Source organism: Canis lupus, chromosome 23, assembly GCF_003254725.2.
Source record: "Canis lupus dingo isolate Sandy chromosome 23, ASM325472v2, whole genome shotgun sequence".
In the NCBI taxonomy this organism is placed as follows: domain Eukaryota; kingdom Metazoa; phylum Chordata; class Mammalia; order Carnivora; family Canidae; genus Canis; species Canis lupus.
In genome coordinates, this window is record NC_064265.1 from 19,755,531 (window position 1) to 19,768,442 (window position 12,912).

Genomic DNA, 12,912 nt, shown 5'->3' on the forward strand with positions numbered 1-12,912 from the left:
TCAGCTTGGTACTGAATATTCAATGTTTGTGCCACGTAAGTGGGTTAAGCAAATTTAAACTAAACTATTTCCATCTTTTCCAAGTTCTTCTAATTCAGAGGGCTTATGAGACAGGACCCAATCCACTTCATATGGGGAATGATCCAAGAAATTAGGAATATTTAGCCTGTAGAAGACATGTCATTCTAGCTCAGATCCAAGATATTTGCCAGGTAGAACAGGATATCAGTTTGTTTTGTGCTGCTTCCAAAGAGCATAGCCAGGATTGATGAGTGACAGTACTCAGGAGTCAATATCAGCTCAAAAGAAGGAAGAATTATGTCACAGTTAAACCGTCTACAAGTAGAAAGAGAGAGTTCCCGACCACTCTAGGTGTTTAAGCAAACACTAAATTCTTACCTAACTACAAGGTAGTAAGAAGACTAGACGTGTCGGAGCAAATGACCTCTCAGATCTGCACCAACACCAGGTCACATCATGACCATGTCCTCAGGGGTCTGCTCCCCATACTTACTCATGTTTTAGGCTGTTCCTCATGCTGTATTTTAAGTTTTTTTGAGGAGGGGTGTCTATAGATTGTTTATTAGAGGTGGAGACAGAACTGTCCTCTGATGCACCTCCACCCCCCTTGCCGCCTCCCACCACCCCTCGGGCCTCACAGGATCTCAGGCTGCAGGTCCTCCGGGGATCCCAGTCTAAAGCCTACATCTGTTTCTTAGCTCATATCATCTTGGGTTCTACGCACACACACACACACACACATATACACACACATATACATATATATACATATATACCTGATGGCAGATTTTTCATAAATACTCCATCTGCTGTAAATATTGGTTCCTCTGAGTTTTAGAAACTTAGTGCAATGTATTAAAATCAAGCGTTAGGAAATTTCATGACCTCACCTATAACAACTCTTGTTTTGGAATTGGACTATTATTAAATTGTATCTAGCTCTGGACTATATTTTACTATATTCAGTGCTTCTTAAGGCTTCATAAAGTAATTTTTCCAAAAAAAAATTCATGGAAACATGTGAGATGAACCTCAGTTAGATACGACTTCTAATGCCACTTACTTTTAATGTATAATCATTCTCTACAAAAGCAGATGAGCCAGTAAAATAAAGTCTACCATCTGTCTCTCTGTGGTTTTTTTTTCAACAATCATCCTACTGACTCCTGAGAAAACCTTCTCTGTGCTGCCATGAATCAGACAGGCTGCTTTGAAACCATTACCAGAGAGAATGATGTGTCAGAATCAAAGAGCAACTCTAAGTGAGATAAAATATAGCAAATAAATTCTAGGATAGTCTGACACACTGGGAACATTATGTTGCCATTGGTTCATCAAAATTATGTCAAACACTGCCATTGTTATTAAGTCTCCATCATAACATGAATTTCATTTTAATTGCCCCTGGTTGAGACTCTGAACATTGGTTGTCTGCCCAGGCACGAATTTATTTTAACCAAAATTAGTCTTAATCAGCTTGGCTTCAGTAATGTTGTAGCCCTCCACACTCCACCCCCTACCCCGCAAAAAAAAAAAAAAAAAAAACATACTGGGAGACAGTGTGAGAGGACTTTCCAACAATTCATAGATTAGAAAAGAACAGAAGTTTTAAAAAAAATTTTACAAGGGATTAATCCCTCTCCTACATTTCAAAATTTTTATTCAGCTTTAATGTTAGCAAAAGCCATGAATGTCCACTGTGGAAAGGAATCTGGAGAATAAAAAATATAGTGTGGACAGATAATCACCTTCTAATAGAACGGGGGGGCGCTTTTATTTTGAGGTTCTGCTGTAAGTTCCCAGCTTCTTCAATGTGGGTGCCGTGTGAGGCTGGAGAGCTGAGAAGACACCTTATTTTGAAAGTCTATCAAAAGTGGGCCTGATTAGATTCTGACCACTCCAAATTACCATGGATTATGGCAAGACTGAAAATGAGCTGATGTAACTTTTTCTTCCAAAATAGTGATTACAAGTCACATATTTACAAGGATTGATGACACCCAGTTTGTCGTAAAAACATTTCAACTGCAATCAGCCTCATCATCCCCAGGAACTGTTTCATTTCACATCCAAGTACAGACTCCTTTCCCTCCAGAAATAAGACCATACACTCCCCCTGGAAAAAAACTCACGAATACATTTCATACAGAAAGGAAAAGGATGGGTAACACACGGTGCCACAGATCTGAAGATCATGGTTCCGTGGCACATAAAAATAAAACTACTGACCCCAGAGATTCAAAGAAAATATACTCTTTTTTTACAATTTTATTCATTTATTCATGAGAGGTAGAGAGAGAGAGAGAGAGAGGCAGAGACACAGGCAGAGGGAGTAGCAGGTTCCTTGAAGGGAGCCCAATGCAGGACTCGACCTCAGGACCCCGGGATCACGACCTGAGCCTAAGGCAGATGCTCAACCACTGAGCCACCCAACTGTCCCCAGAAAGAAAGTATATTCTTAACTTGATTCCAAGACTCCCTTGGGAATTCTGAAATTTCTTCTCAGAAATCAACAAAATTTTTATTTATATTTTTTTTTCTTTTGGCTTCATTCCCAAGTTAAGTTTTAAATTTATCATAAGACAAAAAAAAATAAAAAATTAAAAAATAAATAAATAAATAAATTTATCATAAGACATTTTTGATCATCCAGGTCAGCTCAAAATCAAAATTTCATTCATTCACTTGCATTCATGTTTACAATGCCTTTATATTTACAACACCTAATATACTTTCATTGTTGCAAGCTAAGGAGAACTTTAAAAAGCAGACTTTACTATAGAAATGATGCAGTCACAACCAAAAGGTCAGCATCATGGTTCACTGGGCCCATGAGGAATTGGGGAGTAGTCAATGAGAGCAAAGTGGTGGGTGACCTCAGTTATTTATCACAGTTAACTCAACTTATACAAATCTACAAATTTGGGCTTCTCAAATTTGGAGTATCTAAGAACCACCTGACAGGCATCTGGCACATACACAGGTAAATTTCTCTCTCTTTTTTTTTTTTTTTTTTTTAAGATTTATTCATTGATTTGTGAGGTAAGAGGCAGAGGGAGAAGGAGAGAGAGAATCTTTTTTTTTTTTTTTTTTTTTTAATTTTTTTTTTTTATTTATTTATGATAGTCACAGAGAGAGAGAGAGAGAGAGAGAGGCAGAGACACAGGCAGAGGGAGAAGCAGGCTCCATGCACCGGGAGCCCGACGTGGGATTCGATCCTGGGTCTCCAGGATCGCGCCCTGGGCCAAAGGCAGGCGCCAAACCGCTGCGCCACCCAGGGATCCCCGAGAGAGAGAATCTTTAAGCAGACTCCTCAGTGCGCAGGGAGCCTGGCATAGGGTTTGATCTCACCACCTGGAGATAGCAAGCACCCTGAGCTGAAATCCAGAGTCAGCCACTTAACCAACTGAGCCACCACAGGTGAATTTCTTAAAAGAAGCTGTACTGCAATCTTAATATTTTTCCAATAAGTATTTAAAGCAGCACAGTGGTTTTGTCAGTGAGGGGGAGAGAAGATAACATTTGTGATCTTTCCCCAAAGTGTCTTTGTCTACCTTGATGATGGATGGCCTGTGCTATAGGTAAGTTACTTTTTTTTTTTAAGATTTTATTTATTTATTCATGAGAGACATACAAAGAGAGGCAGAGACATAGGCAGAGGGAGAAGCAGGCTCCCTGCAGGACTTGATCCCAGGACCCCAGGATCACGACCTTAGCTGAGAGCAGACGCTCAACCACTTAGCCACTCAGGTGCCCTAGTTGAGTTACTTTTAAAGCAATGCAACTTTTCTTGCCTGAATCTAGAAAGCATTGCCTCAATTACTGAAGGGAGATGGCAAGTGAAATGAGCTCAGACACTAGAGAATGCTGAAAAGAAATCCTGAAGCTGCCCTAGCATCTAGGAGCCCACAGTAGGAACAGAAACTTCACTTAAGTTTGGGGTAATCAGAGAACAGAGAGAACTTGGGCTCCCTTTCTTAGGCTAAAGCTAAGAAAACACCAGGAACCCATAAGAAAAATGAACACATGAGGACCAGTTCCCAAGCCACAAAGTAACAAGGAAGTGACAGGATAATTTTGTGAAGCTGAAAGAGGCCCTAAGTAGCCTGAGTTTCGATAACACCACAAAACATCCCATAGCCCCATTTGACATGCAGCAGTAGAACCCTCGCAGGCAGGGAGGAGAATGGCACAGAAATTAGCCGAGGGAGAGGAAGGACTTGACTGGAAAGAGCTTGCAGCCAGAAATGAGGGACAAAGCAGGGCCCCACATGGATCTACCGCAAAATGCTCCAAGTCTCCGTGATGCCCTGTAGCCTGCTGACAACACAGGCCAGGTGCTCCACCCATGCCGTGACCCCATAACGGGGTTATTCCCAAATTTTAACATGCTTAGAGTTCCCTTAGGGAGCTGGCTAGCCTGCGGGTTTGGATTCAGCAAGTCTGGGGCGGGGACTAAGAATCTACATTCTTAACTTCTCAGTGATGTTGATACTGCTGCTCTGGGGACCGCACTTGGAGAATCACTGCTAGGATGCCTCCTAACCCCCTAGTTTATGTGACACCCAGCTTATGGAGGAAACTCCCAGATATACTAGGAAACTCCCAGCATAATGGAGATCGTACTAGGAGTACACTTACAGGGAACTAGTCACACTGCTCACACACCTGTATACGGGAACTAAAATCTGAATCCATCAGCAAGATAGGGGCAAATGGCTTTCTTGATCTCCCTTTGGTTATTTTCTTCTCCAGAAAACATCACTTCCTAATCTATTACAACACTGAATATAATTCTTAAATATACCCAGTAACATATTAATGATTTATTTCTTCAACACTCAATGAAAAAGAGGTCATTAGGTGTTAGAACGCACTGTCTAGTGTATTCAAATAAATTATATTAGACAGGATAGCAGTGATTCTTCTAAAATACATCATAATAGGTCACTTTCCCATCAAAAATTCCTCAGAGGCTTCCTATGTCACTCAGGTAACATTTACAGGTCACCACACTGTGGCCAGCAAGGCTGTATGTGGCCTGGGGTCCAGACACCCCCTGTCTTCTATATTCCCCAGCACACTCACTCTTCCCTGATATAGTGACTGATCTACTGCTCCTTGCGAAGTCGAAAGACTTCCATAAACATCTTAGGACCTTTGTGTGCTATTCCCTCTGCCTGGAATAGCAGCTCTTTCCCTTGCTTCCTTGGGGTCTCTACCCAGATAACCCCTCCTCAGAGAGGATCTCCCTCTTTACTGTTAGAACATAGCTCCTTCACCTTCTTCCTCACTTACTCTCCATCGGCTTCACCCTGGTTTTTTTCTTCCCATCATTTTTCATAATGTGACACATTCTATTCTTTTAATTTTTTGATTTTCTTCTGGAAGGTAAGTTCCATGAAGAAGGAAATTTGCTTTGTTTACTGCTAGATCCCCAATAACTAGAAAGTGCATGGCACTTAAAATCACTCGGTAAATAATTGTCAAACAAATGTGCAGAAAGGCCTGTGGGCCAAAAGAAACAACAACCCTACTCCTTCAAATACACTCCGAGGCAGAAGGGAAAGTCTCCTGGCCAGGCTGGTACCCCCAGTTACTTTCATGCCCACTTTTCCCTTCCTCTCTCACCCTCAGACACTCCCCCATCAGCACTAAAGCAGACATACACATGTGCTGTCTGCAAGGGTGAGCAAACTGCAAAATGGAAAACCAAAGGCAAAGAGAAAAGTCCTTCTCCACCACAGGCATCCTGACCTCAGGTAAGGATACAAAGAATGGCCTGTGATCCCACAGCATCAAGGACCACAGCTCACATTTGGGTAGATAAATGTGCTTCTAGACATTTTTATAGTCACTGATACATAAGCATATTAATTGCTTTTTTGACTTTCAATATAGACTTAATTCCAGACAAAGATCTCTAGGAGTTAATCCAAAGTCATTAGATGAAATCAATGGAAGAGACAGGAATATGGCAGGTAGAAGAGGCTCACACTTAAGATTTTCCCTAGGCTTTCCAGAAGCTGAGAATTTCTCTGTTCCAAGGTCTACAACCATAATTCTTTTTTTTTTTTTTTTTTTACAACCATAATTCTTTATGACAATAATGTGTTTAGATAAGTGATTCAAAGAATCACAAATTTTTTACATTCTCAGCTTTTATCAGAAGTATGGAAGTGCCACAATTTAGCACTCTGATCATCATCTTCTCCCTTGGAGACTTTTGAGAACTTAATGAGTTAGTCCTTTGGCATGAGTACAGAGTTCAGATTGAAAGAATCCTTCCAATGCATCACATTAAAATTTACTCTAAGTGTCTTCTAACATTTGGACTTTAAAAAGAAGATTGTTTCTGAATCAAAACAACACATCACATTAAAATTTATTCTAAGTGTTTTTTAACACTTGGACTTTAAAAAGAAGATTGTTTCTGAATCAAATGCATCTTCTTGTTTCATGCAATGATAAATTTCTACAGCTACTCCCTAGGTTACACTTCAATGAAACCAAAGATCCAGAGAGGCCACAGGAAGAAGGTTGAAGTGACTTCCAATTTAAAGTCATTAGGAGTTCAGGAAAATCAACCTTTCTGGATGTCAAAGTTCTACAGTCTCAAGCTTTGAGTTCACCAATGCGGAGCACTGTTGTACAAAGTGGTACCAAGACATTTCACTTACCAGGATGTTGCTTTTTCCTCTTTTTCTCCTGCTTTCTCTTCATATTCTCCATCTATTCCTACCACAGAGAAGATACATAGAAAGTTTTTAGTAACTTTTGTAAAAGAATGAATGAATAAACATATTTAGATGTCCAGCAGAAATACCACTACTTCTGTTAATTTTTTTAATAATGTTTGCTTTTGTTATCTTTTTTTAAGATTTACTTATTTATTTCAGAGACAGCACACAAGTGAGGGGGGCCAGAGGGAGAGAACCTTCAAGCAGGCTCCCTGCTGAGAGTGGAGCCATACCCTGGGCTCGATCCCATGACCCATGAGATCATGATTTGAGCTGAAACCAAGAGCCAGACGCGCAACCAACTGAGCCATCCAGGTGCCCCTGCCTTTATTTTCTTATTAATTCATGATTTAAAAATATTAAGGTATAATTATTTTTCTAGTAGCCTTTCCAGTGGATAGCAGCATATGGTGGGATGATTACAGGCTTTCAAATATAGATAGGAATTTGAATCTTGCCCTCACGATTTCTTGTGTCCTTAGACAAGTTGTCCAACTTTCTTTCACTTCAAATTTCTTGTTTGTGAGATAACAATAATAACACATATTTTGTGTTGGGAGAGACAATTCTCCATGAGTCTCTTATACTCACACTTGGCACAGAGGGTATGCCAAGAATGCAGGGCCCAGGCAGTTTCTCAGAGTTGTACTTGCACTAAGCAACCCTGAGGGATGAGGTAATGTCTCCCTCCAGAACAAAGGGCATGATTATTCACTACTTGCTATAAAAATGGTAGATTCCCCCATTTATGGTACAAAACAACTGTGGGCATAGTATCCATCTGGACCCCTACTGGCTTACCTTGTTGGACCTTGAGTCATAAATGGATCTGGCACAAAATGATGGTGCTCATGCTTTTTGCTGCAACATGAGTAAAAAAATCCTTTGTCTCTCACCTAGGAGTCTCATCTGCAAGCATCAGAAATAAAATATGAATACGCACTGGACAATCCAGTTTCAACATTAACAGATTAATTTACTAGCTTATAGTTTGGGTAGAATAAAATCCCATACCTGACGCTTCACAGGGCTGTTTAAAGATTAAAAGAGACCACCAGAATAAAGCATGTGAAACAGGGTTGGCAATAAATGAATATGCACAAAACATATGTTCCTTTTAACATCTTATTTAAATTTCTTTTAACTATTTTAGGAAAGAGCTCTTAACAAAATTGTGATAATAGTGATGTTGCTCTTTTACCTCTCTTCACTTTTCCCATATAATCTATCTGGTATCTCTCTCAAATATAGCGGTAAAGGAATCCCATTCTCCTGGAAGGGTTTACAGCAGGTTCCTCTCTGGAGATATAAGTGCTTGTAATAGGGGGAAATGCTTGAAAACTGAAGAAAATGCAAGTCATGGATCTCTAATAATGGACTTTGAGACCTGGAGTGGCAGTAGGTGTCTGGGGACATGGAATCACATCTACACTCTTGAAATCCTAACACTACTTGCCATATTCATCACCTTTCCATCCCAATATTGGATCCTCTGAACTTCACATCAGGGGAGAGGAAGGAAGGAATTTTAGAAACAGAGTTTATGCCAAAAGATAAAAGTATTTTCTGATAACTGGGAAGATTTAGATGATGCAGAGAAATGTAACAAAACAGACTCTATATTGAATGCTTGCAACCTCCAAACATATCCAAGACATGTCTTGGATCCAAAATGCTTGTCTGTACCTCCAAACATATCCAAGACGTGTCTTGCTCTCTCTACTAGTTTCCTATTTCTGCTGTAATCAGTCACCGTGACTTTTTTCTATGGGCCAAAAGCCTAACATAGGTCTCATCAGGCTAAAATCAAGGTGTTGGCAGCCTGCATTCTTTTCTGGAGGCTCTAGGAGAAGAGATGTTTCCTTGCCCTTTCTAGCTTCTAGAGACCACTTGCATTTCTTGGCTCATGGTCCCTTTTCCCCATTCTTGAATGGTCAAGTTCTCCCTACACTGTCATTTCTTTGGTTCTTTGTAGCCAGAAGGGTCTCTGCTCTTAAAGATTCATGTGATCACATTCAGTTCACTGGGATAATCCAGGATTATCTCCATCCTAAGATCTTTAATCACATCTGCAAAGACCCTTTTACCATGTAAAGCAACATATTCACATGTTTAGACAGGAGGGGATTAGGACCTAGACTAGGACTTTGGAGTGGGACATTATTCTGCCTACCATGCTATACTTGAAGAAACCTCACAAGATTTGGTCATTCTTAATGTTGTTCAATATGACCATTTCCTAGAATGTTAAAAGTTTTCTAAATGTGAAAAATCTCTGCCATGATGAGGAGAATGAACAGCACTAAGTGACATGGTATCTTTAATTTTGTTTCAAATTCTACATATTATCAGAAAAAAATGATCAGAGGAGTGCTCCTGAAATTCTAAGGGAAGCCACTCAGTGTGTATAACTGTGGTGATGGGAATTCCAAGAAGAATGTTAGTTTATGTGAGAGCAGAAGAAACCAAAGTCTTGGCCCACACAGTGAACCTCTGGGTTGCAATGTGTAGAGTCTGTGTGGAAACATCCAAATTGTTTTTTCTTGAAACTTCAGGAATGTCTGAAATGACTCCTGCCCATGAGATATTTCTGAATACTGTGAGATTGTTGGGGGGGGGGGGGATGCAATTAAAGTGATATGACAGTGTGCAGATCCTTATCTGAGAGGGGGCAAAACAACCAGTAGTAGAAAGTGTGTATCCACTTCATAGATGAGAATAGGTGTTAAATTCTAACTCAGAATCATTTATTAAAAATATTTGCTAAGCAGCTCCCTATGCAGAAAAAAATAAAAACAAAAACAAAATAAAAAACTTACTATGGTAGATGCTCTGGATTGAGGATGAATTAGCCAAGAAGCCAACCCTTAGGGAATTTGCACCCCAACAACAGAGATAAGAAACAAATTATTCTATGAACACTGAAGAGAAACAGTAGGTCTCTAGAGTAGTGCTTCTCAAACTTTCATGCGTCTACATGTCTCTTTTTAAAATGCAGATTTAGTAGTTCCAAGGGAAGGGCTGAGATTCTGCATTCCTGACAAGCTCCCAAGTGATGATGGTGCCAATGCTACTGGTCCAAGGACCACACTCTATAAACAGCAACGGTCTAGAGTAGTATTTCTAAAACCTCACTCTTCTTAATCACCTGGGGAAATTTTACAAACAAAAGACGCCCTTGCTCTTCCCATGGAGTGATTAGAGAGTAAGACCCAGGCATCAGTATTTTGATTTTATGTGCAGGTAACCACTGAGTACTATTAATACAGAACTTTTCATCATAGCTATTAAAAAATCTTAGGCAATAGTTCTCAAAGTGTGGGCCTCAGACCGACAATATCAGCATCACCTGAGAACTGGTCAGAAACCTAATTCCTAGGTCCCACCTCAGGCCTACTGAATCAGAAACTCTGGGGATGGGGCCCCCAAAATCTCTGGGGATTTGGGTTTTTTTTTTTTAATTTTATTTATTTATTCATGAGCAACACAGAGACAGAGGCAGGCACATAGGCAGAGGGAGAAGCAGGCTCCATGCAGGGAGCCCAATGCAGGACTTGATCCCAGGACTCCGGGATCACACCCTGAGCCGAAGGCAGACGCTCAACAACTGAGCCACCCAGGTCCCCCCAAAATTTCTGTTTTAACAAATCTACCAGGTGATTTTTTTTTTTGAGAAAGAGAGAGATGGGGGGAGAGTAGGGGGGCGGGAGGGAGGGCATTGGGAGGGAATCTTAAGCAGACTCCATGCTGAGCACCGAGGCTGATCTGGGGCTCATGACCCTAAGATCATGATGGAAATCAAGGGTGGGCTGCTTAATCAACTGAGGCACCCAGATGCCCCCTACCAGGTGATTCTAATGCAAAATAAAGTTTGAGAATCACAGATCTGGGCAGCCCTGGTGGCGCAGCGGTTTAGTGCCGCCTGCAGCCAAGGGCGTGATCCTGGAGACCCTGGATCGAGTCCCGCATCAGGCTCTCTGTGTGGAGCCTGCTTCTCCCTCTGCCTGTGTCTCTGCCTCTCTCTCTCTGTGTCTCTCATTAATAAAAAAACAAAAATCTTAAAAAAAAAAAAAAAAAAGAGCATCACAGATCTAGGGTACCTGTCTCTAATCAGATGTGCATCTTAGAATCACCTGGAGAACATTTCAAACCTACAGATGCCCTACCCCCATCCAGTTTCTGAATTAGTTAGTCTGGGCTGGAGTTCTGAGCCAGTATGATTGTAAACATCCACAGGTGGTAACTCTAATGTGTTCCCAGACCAAGAACTCCCGATGCAGGGTATTAGCCAGAAAAATTCTCTCCTCTTCTCATTTATTTATTCATTTCTTCTACACATGTTCGAGCAACCACCCAATCTTCACCACCAAAGAGCTTGGAAGTGGGAAGCAACACAAAATGAGGAATAAACCAGATGGACAAGATGAGCTCAGTGGTAAGAGCCCAAGAGCAGAGAAGACAAGCCAGCAGGAGAGATTAGAGACCAGTACAACAGCCTGGGCCTCCCTCCCCCATTTCTAAACTTAACCTATATAAGTGAAGAGACAAGAAAAGAAAATCAGAATACTTTCCTACCAGAAGAACCCTGACCAGTGACTGTCAGCCACGAGCTTGCTACTTTTGCTGACATCCATTTTTGCATGTAATCATTATGTTCCTGTTTAACAGTGTTCATTACCCCCCTTTCTAAAGTGTACTGTGGGTTAGTTAGTACTCATAAGTTTTAGAATGTTGGGGTGCAGGACGCCTGGGTGGCTCAGTGGTTGAGCATCTGCCTTTGGCTCAGGGTGTGATCCCCAGGTCTTGGGATCAAGTCCCACATTGGGCTCCCCACAGGGAGTCTGCTTCTCCCTCTACCTATGTCTCTGCCATTCTCTCTCTCTCTCTCATGAATAAATAAATAAATTTTTTAAAAAAAGAATGTTGGGATGCTGTAATCTCATCATTTGCAGATTGACAAGTAGAGAGAAGAAGAATCACAGAGAAGTTTCCTATCAATTAAGGCCTTGTGCTGAGTATCCCTGAAGAACAGTCAAAAGGTAGCAGCCCCTAAGCCTCTTCCCCGGTGACAAAAATGAACTAGCATCCTTTATCAAGAACTCCTGTCTCCACCCTGGAAACTGAGTGAACTTTTTGCTTTGACACAGCTCCCATCAAGCAGTAAGCTTCACAGAACATGTGCCAAGAGAGGCTTCTAGTCTATCTTGAAGCAAACAAAGTAGAGGCCTAAGAAAAATTCTTCCAGCAGTACTCTTAGCTTAACTTAATATGCATGGTAAACTGTAGAAGAAGTACCAGCATAGAAAACTGTTTGAAATCTCAGAAAGAGCTAAAAGAGCAATTGTAATGTTTTCTGTGAGATGTATATACAGGATCAGCAAGCTAGGGAAATGCATACCAGCTCCTGCAGGGACTGTGGGCTACACATGTGTGTCATGTATTCAGGCTGGATTCTATAAGAAAAATCTCCTCGAGAGAGTGTGCCATTCAACCTCATCCACATAGAGCCTAAAAGCAACCCAGGCTGTCATATCACTTACCATGATGACTCATATGCACTAGAGCCAAGAGAGCATAATATGCCTCAAAGGTCAGAAAAGATTCCCAACAACACAGGAAGGGTATATTTTCGGGAATTGAGGGAATACCACACAATATGCAGGATGAAGCCAAATTATAAAGTTGTTTTTTAAAGGGCTTTCAAATGCTACATAGGATACACTGCCAGCTTCCTGAGGAATAATAAATAGAGCTTCACATTTTTGTGCAAAGACATACTCATTTCAAAGATTGTTTCTTGTATTACCAATGCCTGTCAGTACAACAGAATGTCTAAGAGTATGGACACCTCAGCCAACCTACCTGAGTTTGATTCCTGACTGCTACATAATAGGCATAGAGCCTTGTGCAAGGTCCTATTTCTCTCATCTTGAAGATGGGTATAACATGGGCAGCCCCGGTGGCTCAGTAGTTTAGCGCCACCTTCAGCCCAGGGCATGATCCTGGAAACCCGGGATTGAGTCCCACGTCAGGCTCCCTGCATGGAGCCTGCTTCTCCCTCTGCCTGTGTCTCTGCCTCTCTCTTTCTCTCTCTCTGTGTCTCTCATGAATAAATAAAATCTTAAAAAAAAAAAGAAAATGGGTATAACAT

At 41.1% G+C, this 12,912-nt stretch overlaps 1 long non-coding RNA gene across 1 annotated transcript in view; it reads right to left on the minus strand.

Moving 5' to 3' along the window:
• Positions 1 to 6,413: 6,413 nt before the first annotated feature.
• The window catches only part of LOC118352080 (uncharacterized), a 39,953-nt gene continuing 33,454 nt past the window's right edge, over positions 6,414 to 12,912 (minus strand). Inside the window, exons 2-3 of the long non-coding RNA XR_007405083.1 lie at positions 7,563 to 7,670; positions 6,414 to 6,759 (exon numbers count right to left, since the gene is read on the minus strand). This is a non-coding gene — a long non-coding RNA (uncharacterized LOC118352080). The remainder of the gene's footprint in view (positions 6,760 to 7,562; positions 7,671 to 12,912) is intronic.